Here is a 6,000-nt window from a genome sequence, read left to right on the forward strand (position 1 = left end):
TTGCAACCACTTTTTTTATACTCCTGGTTCTTCTGTTGTCTTTGAGACTAGCTCACAAGTGGAACAAGAGCAGCAACCAAAGCAGCAGGAGATACTTTCCAGGGCCTGCAGGGCCTACCGCAGGCTCTCCCTTCAATCCTGGAGAGGTCTAGATTCTTCCTGCCATATGTGAGCCATCTTGGTGGGAGGCATTTGAAATTCAAGTCTCTAGATTGCTGATTATTTGGATTTTTTTTGTTTTCTTTGGCACATTAATCTATCTAAAACAGGTGAGGAGAATCCTCCCCGCAGTGTTTCACAGAGAGATTCTCGACCTGCAACCGTGCCCCACAGGCTTCTCTGCCTTATTTTGTGTCTCCTCACTCAGATCCCACATGCATCAGTGCAGAGGGTTACTCCATCCCCAGCCACCCTACCCCTTTTACTAGATTGTTCCGAACTGGTTGACCTCTTCACTGTCCCATTGCAGGGCAGGAACTGATGCTAGTGGAGGGATGTACCCTTGACCATCAGTCAGAACGAAGAAGGATGTGCACACAGCATGAAGCAGCCGAAATGCATTACGGCTGTAGTGTAAAGTGGGTGCTGTGGATTCCTGTGTGTGTTGTAAAGGAGGAAGGTCAGCAGCAGCTGCAACCACAGAATGGGAACTTTGGAGGACAGAGTAGGAAGCAGCTCATTTCCTCTGCGCATTTTGACTGTTAGACTTGTGTGTATATTTTATTTGTTTGTTTTTTGAGATGGAGTCTCACTCCCTTACCCATGCTGGAGTACAGTGGTGCAATCTTGGCTCACTGCAACCTCCACCTCCCAAGTTCAAGCAGTTCTCCTGCCTCAGCCTCCCAAGTAACTGGGATTACAAGCGCACGCCACCACGCTTGGCTAATTTTTTGCGTTTTTAGTAAAGATGGGGTTTTGCTTCCTTGACATGTACAGGTAAAAAAAAAAAAAAAGAAGAAAGAAAGAAAAGAAAAGAAAAAAAAAAAGATGGGGTTTTGCCATGTTGGCCAGGCTGGTCTCAAACTCCTGGTCTCAGGTGATCCACCCTCCTCTGTCTCCCATAGTGCTGGAATTACAGGCATGAGCCACCACACCCAGCTTGTGTGTATGTTTTTAAAAAAGCAGTGCTCAGTTTTTTGTATTTAAATTTCAAAAATCAGGCTGGGTACAGTGGCATGCATCTGTAGTCCCAGCTACTCAGGAGACTGAGGTGGGAGGGTCACTTGAGCCCAGGAGTTTGAGACCAGCCTGACCAATATAGCAAGACTTCATCTCAGAAACAAAAACAAAATCAAAACAGAGCCAAACTAGTGAGAAGAAAACATAAAAATAACATTTTTAGGGTAGCCAAAGGAAAATGACATATGAGGGGAACAAAGATTTGAAATGCCTTTGACCTCTCATCAGAATCAAGTGAGATGACATATTTAAAGTTCTGAAAAAAAGAAAACGTCAACTCTTTACCTGGAAGTAATCTTACAGATGAAATGAAAATATCATGCAATAATGAAGGCAAGTTAAAGACATTTTTACTTAAAACTTAGACTCTGTCACTAGCAGACCTGTGCTACAAGAAATGCTAAATGAAGTTTTTAGACAGAAGGGAAATAATACCAGATGGAAACCTGGATGTTCAGGAAGGAAGGAAGAGCCTCAGAAAGGTAAATATGTGGGTAAATATAAAAGACTCCTTTTCCTCATAATTTCTTTAAAACATGTGACTGTTCAAAGCAAAAATTATAACACTCTGTAATGAAATTTATAACATGAAAACGTGATGCATTTGACAACTATAGCTTAAAGTACAAGTAGAGTGCAAGGTTCTTGTATTTTATGTAATGTGGCACAATATTAACTTTAAAAACACTATGAAACGCCGGGCACGGTGGCTCACGCCTGTAATCCAGCACTTTTGGAGGCTGAGGTGGGTGGATCACGAGATCAGGAGTTCCAGACCAATCTGGCCAACTTAGTGAAATCTTGTCTCTACTAAAAATACAAAAATTAGCCAGGTGTGGTGGCACGCACCTATAGTCCCAGCTACTCTGGAGGTTGAAGTGGAAAGATCACTTGAGCCCAGGGGGTCGAGGCTGCAATGAGCTATGAGAGTACCACTGCCCTCCAGTCTGGGTGACAGAGTGAGACTGTGTCTCAAAAACCAAACTAACAATAGTCCTCAAGGTCCAAGCCAGGGTTCTCTCTACCACGCTATAAGGTACTGAATTTTTCTTTTTTTATTTTTTAGAGATAGGGTCTCTTTCTGACGCCTAGGCTGGAGTGCAGTGGCACAATCATAGCTCAGGGCAGCCTCCAATTCCTGGGCTCAAGCCATCCTTTTGCCTCAGCCTTCCAAGTAGCCAGGACTACAGACACAGGCCACCACGCCTGGCTAATTTTTAAATATTTTGTAGAGATGGGGGCCTCACTATGCTATCCAGGCCTGTCTCAAACTCCTGGCCTCAATCCATCCTCTCTCTTTGGCTTACCAAAGTGCTGGGATTACAGGTGTGAGCCACCACACCTGTTAGGTACAAAAGGTTGAGGGCTGTAGTTGAGAACTTTTTTTGCTCAATACAGTAGATCTAAACCTATTATTGAAAGCATGGCTGGGTGCAGTGGCTCATGCCTGTAACATCAGTACTTTGGGAGGCCAAGGCAGCAGATCCCTTGAGCCCAGGAGTTCAAGACCAGCCTGGCCAACATGGTGAAACCCCATCTCTAATAAAAATACAAAAATTAGCCAGGTGTGGCACATGCCTATAATCCCAGCTACTTGGGAGGCTGAGGTACGAGAGCCACTTGAACCCAAGAAGTGGAGGTTGCTGTGAGCCAAAATCGTGCTGCACTCCAGACTGGGTGACAAAGTGAGACTATCTCCAAAAAAAAAAGTCCGTTGTCTCTCTTTTGCAATCCCTCTGCGGTCTTCTTCCATGTGGAGCCATGCAGGCCTTCCACCCTGCAGGAAACACAAATTTCAGGCCCTTTAATTTACATAAAGAAATTTCCTGCCAGGCGCGGTGGCTCACGCCTGTAATCCCAGTACTTAGGGAGGCTGAGGCAGGTGGATCACCTGAGGTCAGGAGTTCGAGATAAGATTGGCCAACATGGTGAAACCCCATCTCTTCTAAAAATACAAAAATTACCCGGGCACGGTGGCAGGTGCCTGTAGTCCCAGCTACTCAGGAGGCACTGGAGAATCTCTTGAACCCAGGAGATGGAAGCTGCAGTTAGCCAAGATTATGCCACTGCACTCCAGCCTGGGAGACAAGAATGAAACTCCATCTCAAAAAAAAAGAAAGAAATTTCCATCTTGCCACCTACAAATCTGAAACCTGAAATGATTAGCTCTCCTTTTAATCAATTCAGATATTTTCCATGCATTTATTTTTTCAATAACTTTTTTGTTATGTTGATCTTTTTTGTTGGTTTTTTTTTTTTTTAAAGATGGGGTTTCACCATAATGGCCAGGCTGGTTTTGAACTCCTGACCTCAGGTGATCCACTCACCTTGGCCTCCCAAAGTGCTAGGATTACAGGCATGAGCCACCACACCTGGCCGATTTTTTTTTTTTTTTTTTGAGGGTAGAGAGATCATAAAAATGATATTGGTTACAGGTAGAAATTTTCAAAATAGGAACTAAAATGAATATTGAAATTCCACAGTCATAATTCATCACGCAAAAATTAAGTACTTGTAGTGCTGTTTTGTATTTCTTTCTAGTCTTTTTTCATCTGTATCCTTTTTAAAAAACATAATTGAGTTGATAATGTAGATACTAAGTTGTATTATTTATAATGGCTAAATAATACCTCATGGCCACCTATGTGCTTGTTTTTATGTATTTATGATTATTTCCTTAGCATAGGCCCCCTAACGCAGAATTATTGGGTAGAAGCTCTTGCTACATATTAAGAATCAGCCAGGGCCAGGTGCAGTGGCTCACGCCTGTAATCCCAGAACTTTGGGAGGCCGAGGCATGTGGATTACCAGGTCAAGAGCTTGAGACCATTCTGGCCACATGGTGAAATCCTGTCTCTACTGAAAATACAAAAATTAGCTGGGCATGGTGGCGCAGGCCTGTAATCTCAGTTACTCGAAGGCTAAGGCAGGAGAATCACTTGAACCTGGGAGGCGGAGGTTGCAGTGAGCGGAGATCCCACCACTGCACTACAGCCTGGTGACAGAGTGAGACTCTGTCTCAAAAAAAAAAAAGAATCAGGCAGATTTTGCTCCTTCCCTTCCTGCTTTCTGCCCTCTGAATCCTTCAGCAACACCCACAATGGTAATTGTGCTTTTATTTTATACTCATTGGGATCTTATATTTTTCTCAAATTCCTCTTTTGGCCACAAAATCTTGTGCAAAGCCTGCCAACTAGCACAATGGGACCCCTGGATACACCTATGGCACCCCCACCTAAAGGAAAAGAGAAAAACGCAACACTTACATTTTATCCATCCAGATTTCTAAGTGCATCTCTTTCAAACAATCTTAGCCACAGAGATACTCATCACAATTCAGGAACTAAATGTTACCAATCTTCTACTTTGTGCTAAGTATTTTACATGTTTCATTTTATTGAACCTTCAATAGCTGTTAGCATAAATAGACCACATCTTTGTTTTACAGATGCAGAAGTTGAGGCACAGATTTAAATAACTTGCATTAAATAATAGGTTCGAGATTTCAATCCAGGTTTGTCTAACTTCAGAGTTCTTTCTCCTACACCAGTATCCCTTCATAGTTAAAATAAAACTGTGGTTGGGTGCAATAGCTCATGCTTGTAGTCCCAGCACTTTGGGAGGCCGAGGCTGGAGGATTACTTGAGCTCAGGAGTTTGAGATCAGCCTGGGCAATACAGTGGGACCCCATCTCTACAAAAAATTAAATAAAAATAAGTTAGACAGGCATGGTGGCACGCACATGTAGTCCCAGCTACTAGGGAGGCTGAGGCAGAAGGATTACTTAAGCCCGGGAGATTGAGGCTACGGTGAGCTATGATTGCATTGGACTGCAGTGAAGCCTGGGTGACACAGCAAGATCTTGGGGGGGAAAAAGAAAAGAAAGAAGAAAAAAAGGAGAAGAGAGAAGAGGAGAGGAGAGAGAAAGGAGGGAGGGAGATAGGGAAGGAAGGAAGGGAGGGAGGGAGGGAGGGAGGGAGGGAGGGAAAGACTGAGCAAATGCCCAGTGGATTAAGTTCTCAAATAATATTGTAGGGGAGGAAAAACTTTTCCTGTGTCCTCTTAAGTTCGGTAATTGGCCTGTGAATTAAATTGGCAAAAGACACAGGCATACAAACTTATTTGATGTTAATATTTTAATTGGTTTTTATGTGCTCAAAAGCATTCGTACGAAGTCAAGACCCAAAGAAGTGGTTAAACTTGGGGCACTTCAGTACCATCTTAAAAAGGGCAATAAGATGTGGAGAAATGATAAGACAAAGGAAAGGGGAGCTGAGCTTCTAGGGTGGCAAATTATGGGAAGGTAAAATATGGGGGAAACTCATGGGAAGATAAGGTTAATTCACGCAGCTGCATCTCGGGACGGCTCCATCTCCAGAGATAAAGGTTGTTTTTCCCTTCACGGTACAATGGTGGGGGATAAGGGAAAACTTGCACCCTGCTTTTAGGTAAAAAGGGGGAGGACAGAGCGTATTTCCTGCACCTACTGCATCACAGTGCCTTCAGTTCAAAATAATGCTTTCACAAAGCAGCATATCTTGGGATGCCAATTCTGTGCTTCTTAAATTTATGGCTGTTTTTTGGGGGGGTAGTGGGGTGATTTTTGTTTGTTTGTTTGTTTTTGTTTTTTTGAGACAGAATTTGCTCTTGTCACCTAGGCTAAAGTGCAATGGTGCGATCTTGGCTCACTGCAACCTCCACCTCCCAGGTTCAAGTGATTCTCCTGCCTCAGCCTCCTGAGTAGCTGGGATTATAGGTATGTGGGACCACGGCCAGCTAATTTTTGTATTTTTAGCAGAGATGGGGTTTCACCATGTTGGC

This window comes from Aotus nancymaae, unplaced genomic scaffold, assembly GCF_030222135.1.
Source record: "Aotus nancymaae isolate 86718 unplaced genomic scaffold, 86718_ANA_hifiasm-v0.15.2.pri h1tg000006l, whole genome shotgun sequence".
NCBI lineage: Eukaryota > Metazoa > Chordata > Mammalia > Primates > Aotidae > Aotus > Aotus nancymaae.